Source organism: Panthera leo, chromosome E2 (genome assembly GCF_018350215.1).
Source record: "Panthera leo isolate Ple1 chromosome E2, P.leo_Ple1_pat1.1, whole genome shotgun sequence".
Classification (NCBI taxonomy): Eukaryota; Metazoa; Chordata; class Mammalia; order Carnivora; family Felidae; genus Panthera; species Panthera leo.
In genome coordinates this window covers 16,648,517-16,667,878 of record NC_056693.1, presented here as the reverse complement: position 1 = coordinate 16,667,878, position 19,362 = coordinate 16,648,517, and the positions used below count along the sequence as shown (strand labels likewise).

Here is a 19,362-nt window from a genome sequence, read left to right as displayed (position 1 = left end):
ACTCAAGCTGAAATACTCGCATGAGCCTAGGTTCTTATCTTTCATTTCCAACATCAAATCTGTTACCTGATTCTTTCAGCTCTATCTTCAAAATATATCTGGAATCCAACTCCTCTCATGACTACCAGTGCAATCACCCGAGACCAAGTTACCATCATCTCTTACCTGGATTATTCCAACAGCTCATTAGCTAGTTTCCCTGCTTCCTTTTTTTTTTTTTTTTTTTTTTTTGGTCCCCCTACACTGTATTCTCTAATCAGCACCCTGGTCTCTCTCTCTGTTTTTAAAGTTTTAGTTATTTAAGTAATCTCTATACCCCATGTGGGGCTTGAACTCACTACCCCAAGATCAAGAGTTGCACAGTTTTCTGACTGAGTCAGCCATGCACCGAGTGATCTCTTTTATTTTATTTTTATTTTTTAAGCTTATCAATTTATTTTGAGAGAGAGCTCAGGAGGGGCAGAGAGAGAAGGAAAGAGAGAGAATCCCAAGCAGGCTGCTCATTGTCAGTGAAGAGCCTGATGCGAGACTTGAACTCATGAACCGTGAGATCATCACCTGAGCCAAAATTAAGAGTCAGACACTTAATGACTGAGCCACCCTGGTACCCCCACCCCCACCCGCAAGTGATCTCTTTTAAATGCAAGTCAGATCATGTCACTCCTCTGTGCAGAACCAACATTGCCTTCACATCTCACTGAGAAAAATAAGCAAAGTTCTTACAATGCTCTCTAAGACCTTCCATAATTGGTCCCCTCATTAGCTCCTTCTTCTCATCTACTATTCTTCACTTTGTCACTGTGACCAACTTGCTGCTTTTGAATATACCAGGCTTGTAGCCAACCTATGGCATTTCTATTTTGGTGTTTTCTCTGTTTATAATTCGCTTTGTCTAAATACCTTTAAATGCCACTGCTGCTTCTTTTTGGTTTTGCTCAAATATTTTCTTTTTAGGCTTCTCCTAACTATTCTATTTAAAAGGACAATTCCCAGGGTTCCTGGCTGGCTCAGTCAGAAGAGCACACAACTCTTGATCTTGGGGTTGTGAGTTTGAGCCCCGCATTGGGTGTAGAGATTACCTAAATAAATAAAACTTAAAAAAAAACAACAACACAGGGGCACCTGGGTGGCTCAGTTGGTTAGGCGACCAGCTTTGGCTCAAGTCATGATCTCACAGTTTGGGAGTTTGAGCCCTGCGTTGGGCTCTGTGCTCACAGCTCGGAGCCTGGAGCCTACTTCAGATTCTGTGTCTCTCTGTCTCTCTCCCTCTCCCCTGCTCATGCTCTATGTCTCTGTGTCTCTCAATAATAAATAAACGTTAAAAAAAAAATTTAAAAAAAACATAAAATGCAATTCCCTTGGCACTTGCTATCCCATTTCCAAGCTTTATTTTTCTCTTTAGAGCTTACTCTTATCTGGAATACTATATATTTCTTTTTTTTTTTTTTTTTTTAACGTTTATTTGTGTGAGAGAGAGAGAGAGAGAGGGAGTGAAGGTGAGCGGGGGACGGGGAGGGGCAGAGAGAGAGAGACACAGAATCGGAAACAGGCTCCAAGCCATCAGCCCAGAGCCTGACGCGGGACTCGAACTCACGGACCGCGAGATCGTGACCTGGCTGAAGTCGAACGCTTAACCGACTGCGCCACCCAGGCGCCCCTGGAATACTATATATTTCATTTGCATGTTCATTGACCACTTTCCCTGACTAGAATATAAACTCCTTGAGGAAAGGAAATTTTGGCCATTTTTTTTCACTGATGCTTTCCTAGAATATAACCTGGCACATATAAAGGCTCAATAGGTCAATTGAGCTGTTAAATCAAAAATACAGTGTTTGACAAGAACAGGAAACATGAACTTTCATAAGTTTTTTGGTGGGAATGGAAAGTGATTCATCTTATGTGGATTGCAAATATTTATACAATGCCTCTGACCCAGCACTTCTTAGAGGAATTTATTACAAAGATGCCTGCACATCTGTGCAAAGCTGAATATATAAAGATATTCATTCTAGAATTGTAGAAACCTGAAAACATCCTAAAAATTCACGAATATGGTATGAAAGTATGACATTTCCCCCACCACAAAATACTATGCCACCGTAAGAACAAGGAATATGTATTAATATGGGATGTCTCCTAAGAAATAATAGTAAAAAATAAGATGCTTTATATTAAAATTTGTGAAAAATAAAGATAAGGGGCCTTATATACATAGATATGTTGGTATAGTCATAGAATTACTCAAAGTAGTTTACATAAGAAACTAGCCACAGTAGATACATGTAGAGAAGAGAAATAGTGAAAGGGAGACTTCTTTTTTTTTCACTATAACCTTGTTTACATTTTTAAGATCAATGAGATGATTCCTTTAAAAACAACTGTGAAATGGGGCACCTGGGTTGCTCAGTCGCTTAGGAGTCTGACTTCAGCTCAGGTCATAATCTCATGGTTTGTGGGTTCAAGCCCCATGTGGGGCTCCGTGATGATAGCTCAGAGCCTGGAGCCTGTTTCAGATTCTGTGTCTCCCTCTTTCTCAGCCCCTCCCCCTGCTCATGCTCACTCTCTCCCTTTTTCAAAAATAAAAAACATTAAAAAAATAAAAATAAAATAAAAACAATTGTGAAAAAAAAAAAAGTTGACAGAAAGGAGAGCCAGGAGGAAAGTTACTAAGTTCCTAAGCTAGTAACTTTGAGAGGTGATGAAGGTTGCTGAAATAGGACTGTGAAATGCAGATGTAAAATATAACCCTGAAGCTTTTAGCAATGGAAAGATAGAAAGCAGAATGTAATAAAAAGAAACTGCAGTGTGCAACAATAATAGTTTCGAAAGACTGCAGATTTATGAAGGGCTGAGTGCATATGTAGACTCTCAAAATGAACAGAATATGGTCCTCTAGGATTACTTAAATAAAAGAGGGCACTGATAGAGGAACAATGAGGACAGAAGGGTTCATGTCAACTGAAACTCAAGGAGAGTAAGGCCTATGAAGGAAATCCTGAAAAACATTTCAGGGCCGTCAGCTCTCTCACTGAACATCTGCGTTCTGCCTTATTCCACTCACTCTCTTGTACAAAACCTCCTTTACCTTTCCTCTATTCACCACCCATGGCCTCTCTTCTTGTTCCAACTTAAAGATTTCATTCAGTTTGGTGATATGATAGTCCATACATAGGAAAATGACCTAAGACTTTAATTCAAGTACCATCCCCAAACTCAGACTGAGCCTGGGCCTTTCAGGACGTTGCCATATAAAGAGGAATGAAAGAAGTAACATTTTACCTTAAAGGTTGAGCATATACAATGATATAGCAGAGGATTGAGAATATCTGAAGCTTGCATCTCAAAGCTGAATCTACTATGCCGTGTAAAGGTTCTAAGTATTTCAGAAATGGAAAAGAGACAGCACTTTACTTTCAGAAATTGAATTATACAGAGAGCTATCCACGCCTAATATGGCTGTGTTGCTCTAGTTCTCCAGCATCACATTGCTGTACAGATTCCTCTGAACATCAATTATTTTTTTTATGTTTATTGATTTATTTTGAGAGAGAGATAAAGGCAGAGAGAGAATCCCAAGCAGGTTCCATGCTGTCAGCATAGAGCAAGACACAGGGCTTGATCTCATGAACCATGAGATCATGACCTGAGCTGAAATCAAGAGTCACACGCTTAACCCACTGAGCCACCTAGGCGCCCCCATCTGAACATCTTTAAGTTGTGGCTGATGCTCCTGTTTGAATTGAACAGTCACGTCTCTGAGTGTTTACTCTACCAATGACTCCCAAAGAACAGAGAAGAGTAAATGTCTGGGGGCAAGATTGTGGACAAAACAGGTACCCCTATAGCAAAATGTACCTTGTTTAAAATGTCATACTGATTTGTTATTCTGTTCCAGAACAAATGTTTGGAATCTTAAGTGTTTATATAAGAATGCTGCAAGTTATTTATTATATAAATTATGTAGCTTTTCCCTCTTAAAATTGAAACTCCAGGAAGACATGCCCTTATTATTAGTTTGAACAGGAAATGAGGCTTGCAGGATTCAGATTCCTCCACCATCTCAGCCACCCATGCTGAGATGACCCACATTTAGGTGATAACACAAATACTCATACACTTACCCACAGATCCACACACAATCTTGCCCCACCACATGCACACAATTATTCCAACCACACACGCCCATGATATGACCCTCTAGCCTCACGAAGTCACACATAGTCTTGATCCCACCATTCTGTTCACACTCACCAATTTTACTCACATGCAGTTTCTCTTACACTCAACTATCCTCCTCCAACCAGTCACACATGTAATCTCACCGCTGTCTCACACTTTCTTTGCCTACCTTCAAATATATAACTGGGCTTGAAGATTTCTCCCTTTCAAACTCCCCAGGCTGGTTTGGTCACAGATGCTCCCGTCCACATTCGGTTCGTTCTCCTGGCTCCCCGACAAGTTCCGAAGCAGTCTGCCTCAAGAACATCTTGGTACTCAGGGCAAAGCAGAATTCTGAGCACCATCAGGGCACTTAAGTGTGGCCAGCTTCTAGAGGAGGCAGCTTAGGCAGCTTGGCCTGGTCCATCTGGCCATTGGCGAAGGCCAGGACTGGGATTCCCAGGATGCCTGAGAAGGATGCCTGTAGGACCCAGTATGTTACAGGTGAACTACCAAAGCTGGAGAGGGCCGCTCTGAGGGCTGTGTCAACGAAAAATTGCACCAGACAAGTTAAACAGGTAAGGAAGACTTTATGAAAGATTGTTGCAATAGAGAGAGAGAGATTGAACTCAAGTCAGTATATAACATAGCAGGGATTTATATCCAATGCACCGCGTGAGGGAGTCAGTGGATAAATGATTACTAAGAGGAGCGTGGTTAAGTATCAAGGGCAGGGGGATTCTTGCTGAACTAGGGTCTGCAGATCAAGGACCAGCCATGGTCAACAGGAATGCTCACAGGAGCCTGTCTACAGTTTGGTCGACGGAGTCCTTAGCTGACGCTCGCGGAAGCCCCCGGAGCGCGGCTCAGCGGGAAGGCCCAGTTTTGGCTAGGTCCGGGCTCCACGCCTCGGGGAAATTGGGATATATCCGGGCGACAGCTTTCCAGAAACCTGTCGCATTCTGTACTACATCTCCCAGAGGCCTCTAGGCTCAGTGCTCACTCCCGCGAGAACTGGACCTTCTCCTGAGCAGTGGGCGGGATCTTCTGGCGGGTTGGAGCAAACGGCCCCAGGGCGCTGCGCGAGCTCCTGCGTTCGACTTGTTCCAAGTAAAGTAGAGAGGTACTACCTGTACCGAAGGAGGCGTAGGTGAGGTGGCCCGGAGCCCGGGATTGGGCCGGCGTGTCTGGAACCTCTGGCCTGTGCAGGGTGTGTGGGGAGCCAACTGAGAGGGGGAGATTGTGAGGAGGGTGTGTGTCTGAATGTGACTGTGTGCCAATGTGAGCGTGTACGGAACTGTGAGGGCGGGGAAGGGGGGCTTGATTTGCGGTTATGATTGTTCATGTGTAATGAGGTAATTGTGTGACCGGGTGTTTGCGCGTGTAGCGTTCTTTGACCGCGTTTGTAAAACTGGGTGTCTTCTTGTGTGTGTGTGTGTGTGTGTGTGTGTGTGTGTGTGTGTGTGTGTGTGTTTATGACCATTTGCTGAACTGTGGGTATGGGATGCCTTAACTGTGAGATCGGTGATTGTGTTTACCCAAGGTGTGTGTATTTGTGATATTATTAGTGTAGGGTGCGTGTGAATTCGTTATTGTCACTGTGTCCCCATGAAGTGTGGCAGTCGGAATGTGAGAGTGTGGGGTGCCTATGACTGCGATTGTGACTGTGTCTATTCCTGCAGTGTGTATGCTCGTGTGACCATGTGCAGCCAGTTGTGTTTAGGTTTGGGGTGCCTGTGTCCTCGTGGCGTGAGTGAGTTTGTGGCAATATGTGTCCGTATAGCACTGTAGTTGTGGGGCGCCTTTGTGTGCCTTTGTGACTCCAGCGCTCTGTTCCCAGGAGACCTCTGTGAGCTCAGGGACAGATTCTGCCCAGAACTACAGTCACCCTGCTCTTGTCTTGATGCTGGTGTTGAACAGGCACCCTAGCCTTGCCTGACCTACATGTATAGGTGACGGGTGGTTGGTTGACCTGGACTCCCAGAAGAGCCTGGTGTTTCCTGACTTCTTTCTTTTTCCCCAGCTCTGCTTTGCTTGCACAGACGCTTCCAGAGTGGAGGAAAGAATGGCTGTTGAAAATCCACAAGGCTCCTGCAAGGTAGTTTGTTGTGTTGTTTCCCCTTTTTCCCTGGAATCCCCTTTTCTTTGTCAGGACTTGACTTGCTTTCCTCCTCTTGAAAATTCTTGTCCATCAGGTGACTTGACCCCTGGAATTTCCCCTTTGATAAAATGTGAGTGACTGCACACCCTAACCCCTCACACACCTGATTTTCTCTTACTAAGTTGTCAAATGGTTTAATTTTCCTTTATGCTGTCATAAAAAAAAAAATACTGTTTCCTCCTACTTGTAAAAGTAAAATATGATTATTTTAAACAATTTCAGAAGTACATCTTTTGAAGAAAATGTCCATTCCCGGTTAAAAATCAATGCTTACTTTTTTGTATTTTCTCCCCACTGTGTTTTATGTACATATATAAAATGTGATTTTTAAAAATTGAATTCATTCAGCATTTACCATTATGGCCTACATTTTTTACATAAAATTAAATTTAAGTTTTTTCCCACATGATTTAATATTTGAAACATTTTTAGAAGTGCGTATTTTTTTTGAATGCCTCTGGCTTATTTTTTTGCTCTTAAATTAGATACAGAAATAGCATATCCTACTTATTTGTATTGTTTAATATATAATTGTAAAGACTCATGTAAGGAGTACCTAAGAAATAAAATACAACTATCTCTAAAGAAACCTCTGATGTACCCCTCCACAATCACAAATAACTGTGCTCCTCTGGTGATAACCACTGTGATGTTTTCTTTGCCTTACATTAGAATTTTAGTACCTATGTATGCATTCCAAAATCATATAGGTTTAGTTTATGTCTGTTTTCTCTCTTTGTATAAGTAGACATTCTTTTGTGTTTTTTTTAATAAAAAAATGTGAGCTTCATTCATGTTTCCTGTAACTACAGTTAATTTTTTCCATTTTTTCCATTGCTATATATATATATATATATATATATATATGTATATATATATATATATATATTATCTTGTATGATAGCATCACAATTTACTATTTATCCTTTCTGTTTTTCATGGATATTTGACTTCCAGTTTTTGGTCATAACAAGCATTGTGACCACTAGTATTTTGTGCACATATTTTGGTACACATGTGCTTGCATTTCTTTAGCATATATACTAAAATTGTGATTAAGTTGCTGAGGGATAGAAATTGTACATCTTCAGTTTTACTAGACAACGTCAAACTGTTCTCTAAAGATACTGTGCAAGTGTTTTACTTGTATCAGCAGTTCACAAAGGTTCCTTTTGCTCTACATCCATGCCAGCCCTTGGCATCATCATACTTTTAAATTTTTGACAGTTTGGTGGTTGTCTAATGTTATCACATTTAATTGATAGTTCTTTATTATCAATGAAATGTAACACCAATTCTTGCCCACCTGGGCGTCCTTTTTTGTAAAATGCTTGTTCAAATGTTTTGCCAAATTTTAATTGGGTGGTTTTTCTCTGATTATAGCAATTGATATATGTGTGTGTGTGTGTGTGTGTGTGTGTGTGTGTGTGTGTGTGTGTGTATCTTTTGTATAATAGTGACTAAATATTTTCTTCTGCTCTGACTTAGTTTTTCATTCTGGTGCCTTTTGATGAATATAGAGGTTCTGGTGCCTTTTGATGAATATAGAGGTTCTGGATTTAAATGTAAGGAATCTTGGGGCACCTGGGTGGCTCAGTCGGTTAAGCGTCCGACTTCAGCTCAAGTCAGGATCTCGCGGTCTGTGAGTTTGAGCCCCGCGTCGGGCTCTGGGCTGACAGCTCAGAGCCTGGAGCCTGTTTCAGATTCTGTGTCTCCCTCTCTCTCTGCCCCTCCCCCGTTCATGCTCTGTCTCTCTCTGTCCCAAAAATAAATAAACGTTAAAAAAAAATTTAAAAAAAATGTAAGGAATCTTTTTTCGTAGTTCTTGTTTAAGAAATTTTCTGCTATGTAGAGGTAATGAAGATTTTCTCATGTTCTCTTCTAAAAGCTTTCTAGCCGTTGGTTTAAACATGTAGGTCTTTACACTACCTGGAATTGATTCCTGTAGGTAGTGATTTAATTTCATTTTATCCCCCATGTGGGTATCCAATTGTTCCAGTATCATTTATTGAAAAGTTCATCTTTCTACACTGATTGACAATACCATTTTAGTAAAAAAAATCAAGTGACCACCTATGTCTACATGTATTTTGGGAGATTATATTCTGTTCCATTGCTCTATTTTTCTCTCCTTGCAGCAATATCATGCTATCTTATTCGCTGTAACTTTATAATATTTAGAGCAAGTCCTCTTTTGTTCCTCAAGAGTGTCTTGGCTGTTTGTGTTCTTATGCATTTCCGTATAAATTTTTGAAATACCTTGGTTGCACTCAGGCATCTTTTGTGATTTAGATTGAATTGCATTGTATCTATAATTGTATAAATAGTCATTTGGGGAATCTTGGGGTGACTGGATGGCTCAGTCGGTTAAATGTCCAACTCTTGATTTCGGCTCAGGTCATGATCTCATGGTTTGTGAGATTGCACCCCCCGTTCAGTTCTGTACTGACAGTGTGGAGCCTGGTTGAGATTCTCTCTCTCCCTCTCTCTGCCCTTTCCCCCACACGTACTCTCCCTCTCTCTTAAAATAAAGACATTTTAAGTTTTTTAATGTTTATTTTTGAGGGAGAGCGAGCGAGCAAGGGAGGGGCAGAGAGAGATGGAGACACAGAATCTGAAGCTGTCTCCAGGCTCTGAGTTGTCAGCACAGAGCCCAATGCAGGGCTCAAACCCATAACCCATGAGATCATGACTTGAGCCAAAGTTGGATGCTTAACTGACTGAGGCACCCAGGCACCCCAAGACATTTTTTAAAATCTTAAAAAAAAAAAAAAGAAATTTGGGGAATCTTCTAATAATACAAGCCTCTCAATTGACTTAGGTCTTCTTATTGTTTCTCAACAAGGTCTTGCTTATCTCCTGTAAATATTCCCAGGCAATTAGGAATCATATAATCCATTCTACAGTATTTCCTTTTTGCATTGAGTGCCAGGAATCTGAGCACTTCAAATAATGATCAATCCTAGTAATAATTTTAGCCTGGGTTTTTGATATTGAGTACCTATTACCTATGACCTTTGTATATTATTAAAACATTTTTTTTCTTTAATTCTTATTCTCCTCAAATACATTTTTGAAACTGGGGACATTGGGTCGTCTATGTGGCTCAGTCGGTTAAGCATCTGACTTTGGCTCAGGTCATGATTTCACGGTTCACCGGTTCGAGCCTTGGCGTTGGGCTCTGTGCTGACAGCTCAGACCCTGGAGCCTGCTTCAGATCCTGTAGATCCTGAAGGCTCCAGTTGCTTCAGATTCTGTGTCTGAAGCAGGCTCCACTTGCTTCAGATTCTGTGTCTCCCTGTCTGTCTATGTCCCTCCCCCACTCGTGCTCGCGCTCTCTCTGTCTCTTAAAAATAAATTAAAACATTAAAAAAAGAGAGAGAAAGGAAGTAGGGATATAAAAATTAGGAAGGGGGCGCCTGGCTGGCTCAGTCAGTGGAGTATGCAACTCTTGATCTCAGAGCTATGAGTTTGAGCCCACGTTGGGTGTGGAAATTACTTAAAAATAAAATCTTAAAAAAAGTAGGTATAGACTTAGATACAGACAGATGCTTACTGTCTAATATTTTTATTTTAATAACATTTTGGTCCAATCAATTCTGTTTTGTATGGTGCTTTTACTGTTCTCTTCATATTATGTTTTATAACTGCCCTTACCTCTTCCCACTACCCTCCACTATCCTTTGTCAGGTAGTTTCTGCCTCTGCATCTTTGCCATCTATTCTCACTAACTGTTTAGTTTAAATATTGGCTCCTTCAGGAAAAGAAAGAAACACCATATCTCAGATTATTTTACCTATGCTATTCTCTCAATAACACGGTGTAAAAAGTATGGGCTCTGGTATCAGATGTAGTTTCTGATGTCAGCTGCACCACCTGTGAGCTGTTTAACCTGCAAATGAGAGGCTCTCATTCTCACTCAGTGTTGAGAATGAAATCAGATATGTGTGGAACACTTGGTACACATCAGAAGTTCGGTAAATGTTAGCTCCCTTTCTCTATTTCTCATTCTTGGGAACTTTATATCAATTACAGTTTAAAGCCCTTAACTAAAGGCCTTTTGGTGGTTCCCAAAGGATCTTTTATTTTAAATTGAGGTATAATTGACATGTAACATATTAGTTTCAGATGTACAACATAGTGTATTGGTATTTGTATATATCTTGAAATGACCTCATAGTAAGTCTAGTTAATATCATCACTGTACATAATTTTTTCCTGTGATGAAGAGTTTTAAGATTTACGCTACTAGCAGCTTTTAAATATGCAATACAGTATTATTAACCGCCCATGACTTATTTCTTTTACGACTGGAAGTTTGCACCTCTTGAGCCCCTTTTTCCCATTTCACACCCCCCACCCCTAGTCTCTGGCAACTATCAACTATTTTCTGTGTCTACAAGCTTGGCCTTTATTCAGATTCCATATGTAAGTGAGGGGGTGCCTGGGTGGGTCAGTCAGTTAAGTGTCTGACTTTGACTCAGGTCATGATCTCCCGGTTCATGAGTTCAAGCCCCACATCAGGCTCTCTGCTGTCAGCATGGAGCCTGCTTCTGATCCTCTGTCCGTGCCCCCCTGCCCCTCCCCCACTCACACACTCTCAAAAATAAACAAACATTAAAAAAAATAAATTCCACATGTAAGGGAAAGTATATGGTATTTATTTTGTCTGACTTACTTCACTTAGGAAGATGACCTTGAGGTCCATCCATGTTGTCATAGATGGCAAGATTTCACTCATTTTTATGACCGAATAATAATATAAAATCTCTTTATTCATCCATCATGGGTCACTCAGATTGTAAACAATCTTGGCTATTGTAAACAATACTGCAGTGAACATGGTCTCATATGTCTTTCTGAATTAGTGTTTTCATTTTCTTTGGATACTCAGAAGTGGAATTGCTGGTTCATATGGGAATTCTGTTTTTAATTTTTTGAGTCCTTACTGTTTTCTATAGTGGCTACACCAATTTACATTCCTACCAATAGTGTATAAGTGTTCCTTCCCTTTTCTCCGTATCTTCCTCAATATGTTATTCCTTGTCTTTTTGATAATAGCCATGATAACAATTGTGAGATGATATCTCACTGTAGTTTTGATTTGCATTTCCCTGATGGTTAGTGATGTTGAGTATCATTTCATGTACCTGTTGGCCATCTGTATGTCTTCTTTGGAGAAATGTCTATTCCGATTCTCTTCCCATTTTTAAAATCAAATAGGTTCTTTGCTATTGAGTTATACTTTCTTTATATATTTTGGATATTATCATATACCCTTGTCAGATGTATGATTTGCAAATATTTTCTCCCCTTTTTATTCTCCCCTTTTTATTTCCTTTACTATTCAGAAGATTTTTTTTGTTTGTTTGATATAGTCCACTTTTTAAAAAATATTTAGAGAGAGAGAGAGTGTGTGTGTGTGTGTGTGCGCACTCTCATGCGCGAATGGGGGAGAGGCAGAGGCAGAGAGAATCCCAAGCAAGCTCCATGCTCATTGCAGAGCCTGACATGGGGTTTGACCCCACGAACTGTGAGATTATGACCTGAGCTGAAATCAAGAGTCAGACCCTTAACCTGAGGCACCCAGGTGCCCGTCCACTTGTTTATTTTTGCTTTTGTTGCCTTTGCTTATGGGGTTATATCCAAAAAATAACATCTAGGACCAATGTCAAGGAGCTAACAGCCTCTGTTTTCTTCTAGGAGTTTTATGGTTTCAGGTTTTACATTCCAGTAAAATAATTTTGAATTAATTTTTTATATGGTGTTAAGATAGTAATCTAGTTTCACTCTTTCCATGTGGCTGTCTAGTTTTTCCAACACCATTTATTAAAGAGACTGTCCTTTCCTTTTTGTATATATTTGGATCCTATGTTGTAAACTTATTGACCATAGTTTATTTTTGGGTTTCTGGTACATAGGTTTATTTCTGGGTCTCTATTCTGTTCCATTGATCTGTGTGTCTGTTTTTATGCCAATACCATACTTTTTTGATTACTATATCAAAACAATCATATACAGTACTTTAAAATCCGGGAGCATGATGTATCCAGCCTTATTCTCCGAAGGATTTTACAGGCAAATTTTGCTCCCCAAATGCCTTGTAAATCATTGAGAGCCAGGATTATGCATTTCAATTCTCTTATATACATAACTTTTAATCCATTTTAAGTTTGTTTTGCTGTGTATTGAGGATCTAAATTCAATTATTTTTCACTTACTCAGTATTGTTCCAGTGTCTTTTATCCAGTAATAATTTATTTCCTTTTCCATTACTTTGCATTACCTTCTTGGTGTTATATTATTTAAATAGGCTGTATCCTCTATTTGAAAGTTTTTTAATTTAAAATTTAAAAAACTGTACTTGTACCTATGCCATGTTTAGATCATTTCCTTTTACAAATCTTTGAATACCGATCAAATATGTCACTTTTTTCTGAAGATAGCTGTATTCTCTGTTCCTTTCATTACAAAATAATTATTACAACAAATTTAGAAAATGCAGAGAAGCAGAAATAAAAAAAACAAAGGTCATCTGTAGTCCTACCAATTAAAGATTGCTGTCACATTGTTAGAGCAAATACTTAGAATTCTTTTTTTAATGTGATCATACTATGGTCACTGACCTTTAACCCATGTTTATCATGCCTAAGTACCTTAGGAATAGCTGTCGTGTTTTTACACATTTATCTTTGTCGTGAGTTGTAATGGTATGATAGTGTTACCATTTTATCAAGCCTCTTTTGTTGAATGTGGTTTGCTTATAAACTGTTGCCTTTGTAAACAAGTATCCTCTTAGCCTGAATGGCTAAAATTTTTAACTTTTATTTTTAGTTAAGTAATAATTATATATATATAGTCAATGAATATATCTTTTTATACAAATAATTTATATGTTATGGAGGAGCTCAAGTTCCATGTGACCACAGTCTCCAATCCCAGTTGTATACCCAAAGTTCCCAAAAGTAGCTACTGTTAAAAATTATTTATCCTTTTTACCTTTATCCTATACATTTAGATATATGGATACATGTATGTGGTAATGTTTTGTCACTTAAAAGTGTATCTATATGAAAAGAATTATAAGCATATCCTGCAAAATGTGGAAAGTAACTGCATTATAGAATTGGTCCAAGGTTTAAGTTGGTTCATGTAAAATCCTTAGAACAGGATTCTTAGCACATTCACTCAAAACTTCCACTTAGTGTAAGTTGTTTGGTAATTATTGTTACTAGTTTGAAATTTGCTTTATTATTCTGTGTGGAGAATTGTTCACATAAGTATAGAACTGTCTCACTTTAATTGCTTCACGTAAAGCCATATATTGTAGTACTGTGGTATGTTTAATCATTCTTTAGTTTTTAAACATTTAGATTTTATATAGTTATCACTGTGGCAAGCACTGTTCCAGTGAATATTTATGTACAGGCATTCTCTAAGGTATACACTAAGAGTAAAATTATGGGGACAATAGAGTACACATATTTTAAACTTCAGTAAATATTTCCAAGTTAAACTTCACAATAACTTGTTCACTTCACAGTACTCCTAGCTGTCTCTGACAGAACCTGTTTCTCCACTTCTAGTTAGTTTACTTATGGCTACATAAGGTGCAAAAAAGCACTTGCAACAAATAGGGACAGAGGATTAATGATTTCTTTTAATTTAATCTAGTTATTTTTAACCTTGGTTATTGATGTCTGGGTCCCACCCACAGCAATTCTGATTTTAATTCACCTGGGATATGACCTAGGCATCATCAGTTTTAAAAAAGCACCGATGATTCTAGAATGCTATCCACAGTTGAGAACTAATGACTTAAAAGCTCATACAAGGTGACAAGAAAAACACTGAGATGCAATTTGTCTGCAGTGGGGTTCAAGCTCTAGAATTTTTTAAAAGCTACCCAATTGGGGTGCCTGGGTGGCTTAATTGGTTAAGCATCTGCCTTCAGCCCAGGTCATGATCTCACAGTTTGTGTTTGAGCCCTGTGTCCGGCTCTGTGCTGACAGCTCAGAGCCTGGAGCCTGCTTTGGATTCTGTGTCTCCCTCTCCCTCTCTCTCTCTCTCTGCCCCTCCCCAGCTTGTGCTCGCTCTCTCTCTCTCTCTCTCTCAAAAATAAATAAACATTCTTAAAAAGCTACCCAATTGATTCTGATTGCAGTGAGAGTTAATCACTGACTTAGGCAAATCATGATTCATTTTCTAGAGCTGCTGGGTACTGTAGCTATCAAAAATAAAAACAAAACCAGTCTTGTAGCAAGGAAGTAGAGGAGGGATGATTTTGAAGGAGGCAGTCAACAATGCCTGCCATACCTGTGCTCTTGCCAGCAATTAATATGAAACTGTCATTGGTCATTTTAGCAGTGTTTTGGGAGAAAACCTAAAGCATATAGTATACACACATGCTTAATCAGCAGTCTTCATGTTTTTCAAAAGCAAGCCTTGAGTTTTGTGACTCTTACATACTTTATTAAATTTTTTGTAGTCTGTTTTTATCTTCATTAATCCTTTCCTGCTGTTTTTTGAGATTCTTTTGTTAGAATATTGGATTCTGATCAGTTTTATTTTATTTTTTAACATTCAGTGTTACTAATTTTTATCTTTGTAATTTTCCCATGTCCAGGTTTTTTTTTATATATATTGCTCTCCTTTTTACTTCATTTCTAGTATCTTGTATTTCTATTTAGTTTCATATTTAAGAATATGAGAATTATTGAGAATATTAATATTGAGAATAATAATATTGAGAATTATTAATAATATGTCTTGTTTGGGGTAACTTTTCCATTTTGATTAAATTTCAAACTTGTAGAAAAGTTACAAGAATAATACAAAGTAGTCTTGTGTACTCTTTACTCAGACTCACCAATAGTTTTATTTTGCCCTATCTACATTATCATTCCTATATGTGCTTGCAGTTCTCTCTATATATACATGTGCATACACACTTACACAATACACACATTTTACCTGAACTATTTAAGAATAAGTTGTGGATGTTTGCTTGTTTACTCTTAAACACGTCAGTGTGTTATTTCCTCAGAACAAGAGCATTATCTTATATAACCACAGTACACTTATTAAAGTAAGAAATTTTAGCAATTATGCAATACAGTTATTTAACAGTCTATATTCAAGATTTTTCACTAGTCCTAATTTCTTTGTAGCAACTCACCCTACCCTCATCCTCTATCCCCAGGCACTGTCCAGGATACAGTCTAGGATCACACATTGAATTATTGAATTTAATATCATGTCTTTTTTTAGTCTTCTTTACCTGGAAGAGTTTCTCTTTCTCTGTGTTTCATGACCTTGACATTTTTGAAGAGGGTAGGCAAGTTATTTTGTAAAATGTCCCTCAGTTAGGGTTTGTCTTATGGTTCCTAATACTTATATTCAGGTTATAAAATTTATGGCAGGAATACAACAAAAGTGATTGTATCCTTCTCAGTGCATCCTATCGGGATAAATCATGTTGACTTGTCCCGTATTTGGAGATGTTGACTTTGATAATTGGTTAAGGTAGTATCTCCTATGTTTTTTCACTATAAAGGTAATAGTTGTCTCTGTAATGTTATGTTGCATATGGGAGATATGTTAAAAGTGTAAATGATTTTCCACAAACTTTTACACACTACTTCTAGCATCCATTGGTATTACTTTCTGGATCCATTATTACTATGATGCTTTCAAGATTTTTTTTGTTTTATTTGTTTTATTTTGGTTTTTGGTTTTTTTACTTCCATCATTTTGTCTATATTAATTAATTGGCATTTTATCATAAAGAAGAGTGGTCCCTTCTTCACTACTTACTTATTCATTTGTTATGTCAGTATAAATTCATAGATTTTTATTTTGCTCAATGAGGTATAATCTTTTGCTATTTGGTCTGATACTCTAATTGTTCTGGATTTGGCCACCAGTAGCCTATTCAGGGTGACTTCTGCATCCTTTTAACTTTCTACATGATTCTTTGAGACTTTCCTTAGTTTCTGGCACAACAAGTTGCAATAGGCTCGTATCCAGATACTCTCTTAGCTCCAGCCAGAATTGAACCATTTCTCTAAAGAGCCTGGTTCCTTGCAGTAAAGAATGTTTAGAAACCAAGATCTGGTTGCTAGGACTATAGTATTCATTCTAGTTTTATCCTGTTCCACATTTGTATCTTCCTTCTCCAATAATTAAAAACCTGACTCTCACATCCTCATTATATTTACTAATTTGTTCAATTCTAGAATATACAAAAATAGTTTTGGAACTGCTAACCTATACAATAACAAATATCAAATACTAAGTGTAGTTCAGTATTTGTTTATAGTTCTCTTTGTTTAGAGTAAGGATAATAGTTAAAATACTGTGTTCAAATTTACTTGGGTTCATTTTTTTATTCCCTCCTTCAGTGCGGTTGTATTATTCATTTGAAATACATTTAGATTTATTTGTTCCTGTTTGTATGTGTTTGACTTTTCAAAAATTATCGGTTCATTCTGACTGATTTGATAATAGGAATTGGTAAAGCATTAACATGGTTCCAAAAGTTAAAACTATACAAAAAGGTACAGCTGGAACATGTCACTCTGCTCCCAGAACCCTTGTTTTAGTGAATATTATGCACTGAATTGTGTCCCTCCAAAATTCATATGTAGAAGCACTAACTCCCAGTACCTTATAATGTGACTGTATTTGGAGATAGGTCTTTTAGAGAGATAATTAAGTTAAAATGAGGCTGTTAGGGGGGACTGTAAACCAACCTGACTGATACCCTTTTATGAGGGGAAATTTAGACACAAAAGGAGACATGGGGGATGCTCATGTACAGAGGAAAGACCATGTGAGGACAGTGAGAAGGTGGTTATTTGCAAACCAGGGAGAGAGGCTTCAAAAGAAGCCAAACTCTCCAACACCTCGTGCTTGGATTTCTAATCTTCAGAATTGTGAGCAAATAAATTTCTGTTGTTTATACCACCCAGTCTGTAGTATTTTGGTATGGAAGCCCTAGCAAACTAATAGTATGTTATTTCCTCCTGGCTCATAGCATAAATCTGTCTCCCTGGAACATGTTGAGGTTGGACCCTTGTTATAGGTCTAATGGCAACAGAATGGTTCTGTTGTATCTTGAGGAGAATGAGCATGACCTTTTAAGTTACTGCTCCAGGTGATGCTATCATAGGATTTTCAATCAGAGGAAAGCTACTTTCCCAGACACTGGATTGCAAGTTACTTCCACTGTTAAGGGAGTCCCCAAAAGACTTGGTGGGGGGGCTCAAGATTGTCAGTTTCATCTGGGTCCCAACTGGATGTCCCCATTCCATATTTAAGGAACAATTTTTTTTAATGTTTATTTATTTTTGAGAGAGAGTGAGAGAGAGCACGAGCAGGGGAGAGGCAGATAGAGGGAGACACAGAATCCAAAGGAGGCTCCAGGCTCTGAGCTGTCAGCACAGAGCCTGATGTGGGGCTCGAACCCACAGACTGTGGACAGTGAGATCATGACCTGAGCCGAGGTTGGACGCTTAACTGGCTGAGCCACCCAGGAGCCCCTAAGGATCAATTTTTTTACCAATTAGTCCTCTAACTTTTACATGAAAAATATGGCGAGACTGAATTCAACTATTATCATAAGTCAGCAGCCTGCACAATTTTATGTTTGATTTTCAGCAATATCAGCCCTGTGACTTCAAGAAATGGAGACTCTTTGGATTTGCATGGACGTGCTCTGGTTCTCAAGACTGTGACTTGAACTCAGAGTTAACAGACCCAATCTTGTCAATTTCTCTTTGTAAGCACTGGAATGAACTCACATGAATTCACATTTCACACCACAGCCCTTATAAGTCATCATTACTACAATAAAGGTCAAGATATATGGCTCCCAAGATATATGCTTTAGTCAGCATTTTATCACGATCAACCACAGCTTGATTAATTGTGATCCCACTGCATGCCATGGATTTTTAGCATCCCAAATGCTATCCACAAGGAGCTTTATCTGTAGTCAAGCCCAAAGGATTAGTAAACATTTGGAAAAGGATAGAATAGTTCAGTGCAACAAAGATGTAAGGAATGGCTGAAAGGCATGACCTAACTAATCCCCAAATCCCATCTTTACAGGCCTGTCTCCTGGGACCACTTTAGGTACCAATTCTGTTGCTGTCAGGATCCCATCAAGAGACAGGAAACACATAATAATTTGAACTGGGGAAGTTCAATATGAAGAATTATTAACTAATGAGACTGGAGTAACATAGGATTGTCTAGTAATCCGTAAAGAGAACACTAAAGACCATATGAATAGCATATATAAAAAGCTGCCATCACTTTAATGGTTGAAATGGAGTTCCCAAGGAAGCCCAGGGCTGAAATCCAGACCTTGTTGGAGAGGGCACAGTCGTGGTTCACTAAATGACAGAGTAGTCACAGTGGTGTAGGGTTGGGACTAAGGTGAGGCCACTAAGGTATCAGGGTGCAAAAGTTAACGAAGCAGTCACTCTCAGGTATCAACTGTACACTTTCATGACTCTGAGTAGGAGTGCCTCAAATTTGGCACCCTAGGTGCCTCATTCGTAAGGGGGTACTCATTCTCAGGGTCATAGAAGTACAGGGTTGGCACCTGAGTGAGTGTTTGCTTAAATTTTGTGTTCTAGATACCTCATTTGCCTCTCTAAGGTCCTATCCCTGCCTTGATGCTGCACTAGCAGCACTTGTTGGCAGTACCTCCTCTGGAATTTGCTGGAAATCTGCCCTCTAGGGTAGGGTGTGGAGTCTTACCAGGAGCGTGTGCTACAAAACTGCCAAAGAAAACTGCTGGCTAATGGATGTTATTGGCCACCTGGTGCTTTAAGAGCTGGGAGCTAGAGGAGTTGCTTACACTGAGGGAACCAGGTAAAGCCATCCAGCTTGCAGGAGCTGGGCACATGGGCAGCTTCATGTGCTGCACGAGGGCACTGGACAAGCCTGACAGGCAAACACAGAGGGAATAGTCTACCTGCAATGTCTTTCTAACATCTTTTTCTTTGGGGCGCCTGGGTGGCACAGTC

At 39.0% G+C, this 19,362-nt stretch overlaps 2 protein-coding genes across 3 annotated transcripts in view; one reads left to right on the top strand and one right to left on the bottom strand.

The window, feature by feature from the left end:
• The window catches only part of ZNF790 (zinc finger protein 790), a 31,132-nt gene extending 26,632 nt beyond the window's left edge, over positions 1 to 4,500 (bottom strand). The window contains exon 1 of the mRNA XM_042920084.1: positions 4,352 to 4,500. The gene's annotated coding sequence lies outside the window, so the exon portion shown is untranslated. The remainder of the gene's footprint in view (positions 1 to 4,351) is intronic.
• The window catches only part of LOC122208712 (zinc finger protein 345), a 100,073-nt gene that overhangs the window by 66,382 nt on the left and 14,329 nt on the right, over positions 1 to 19,362 (top strand). Inside the window, exon 1 of one of the 2 annotated variants that reach the window (XM_042920065.1) lies at positions 6,031 to 6,259. The exons of the other annotated variant lie outside the window; for it this stretch is intronic. The gene's annotated coding sequence lies outside the window, so the exon portion shown is untranslated. Of the gene's footprint in view, positions 1 to 6,030; positions 6,260 to 19,362 lie in introns of those variants that run through there. 2 annotated transcript variants of the gene reach the window in all.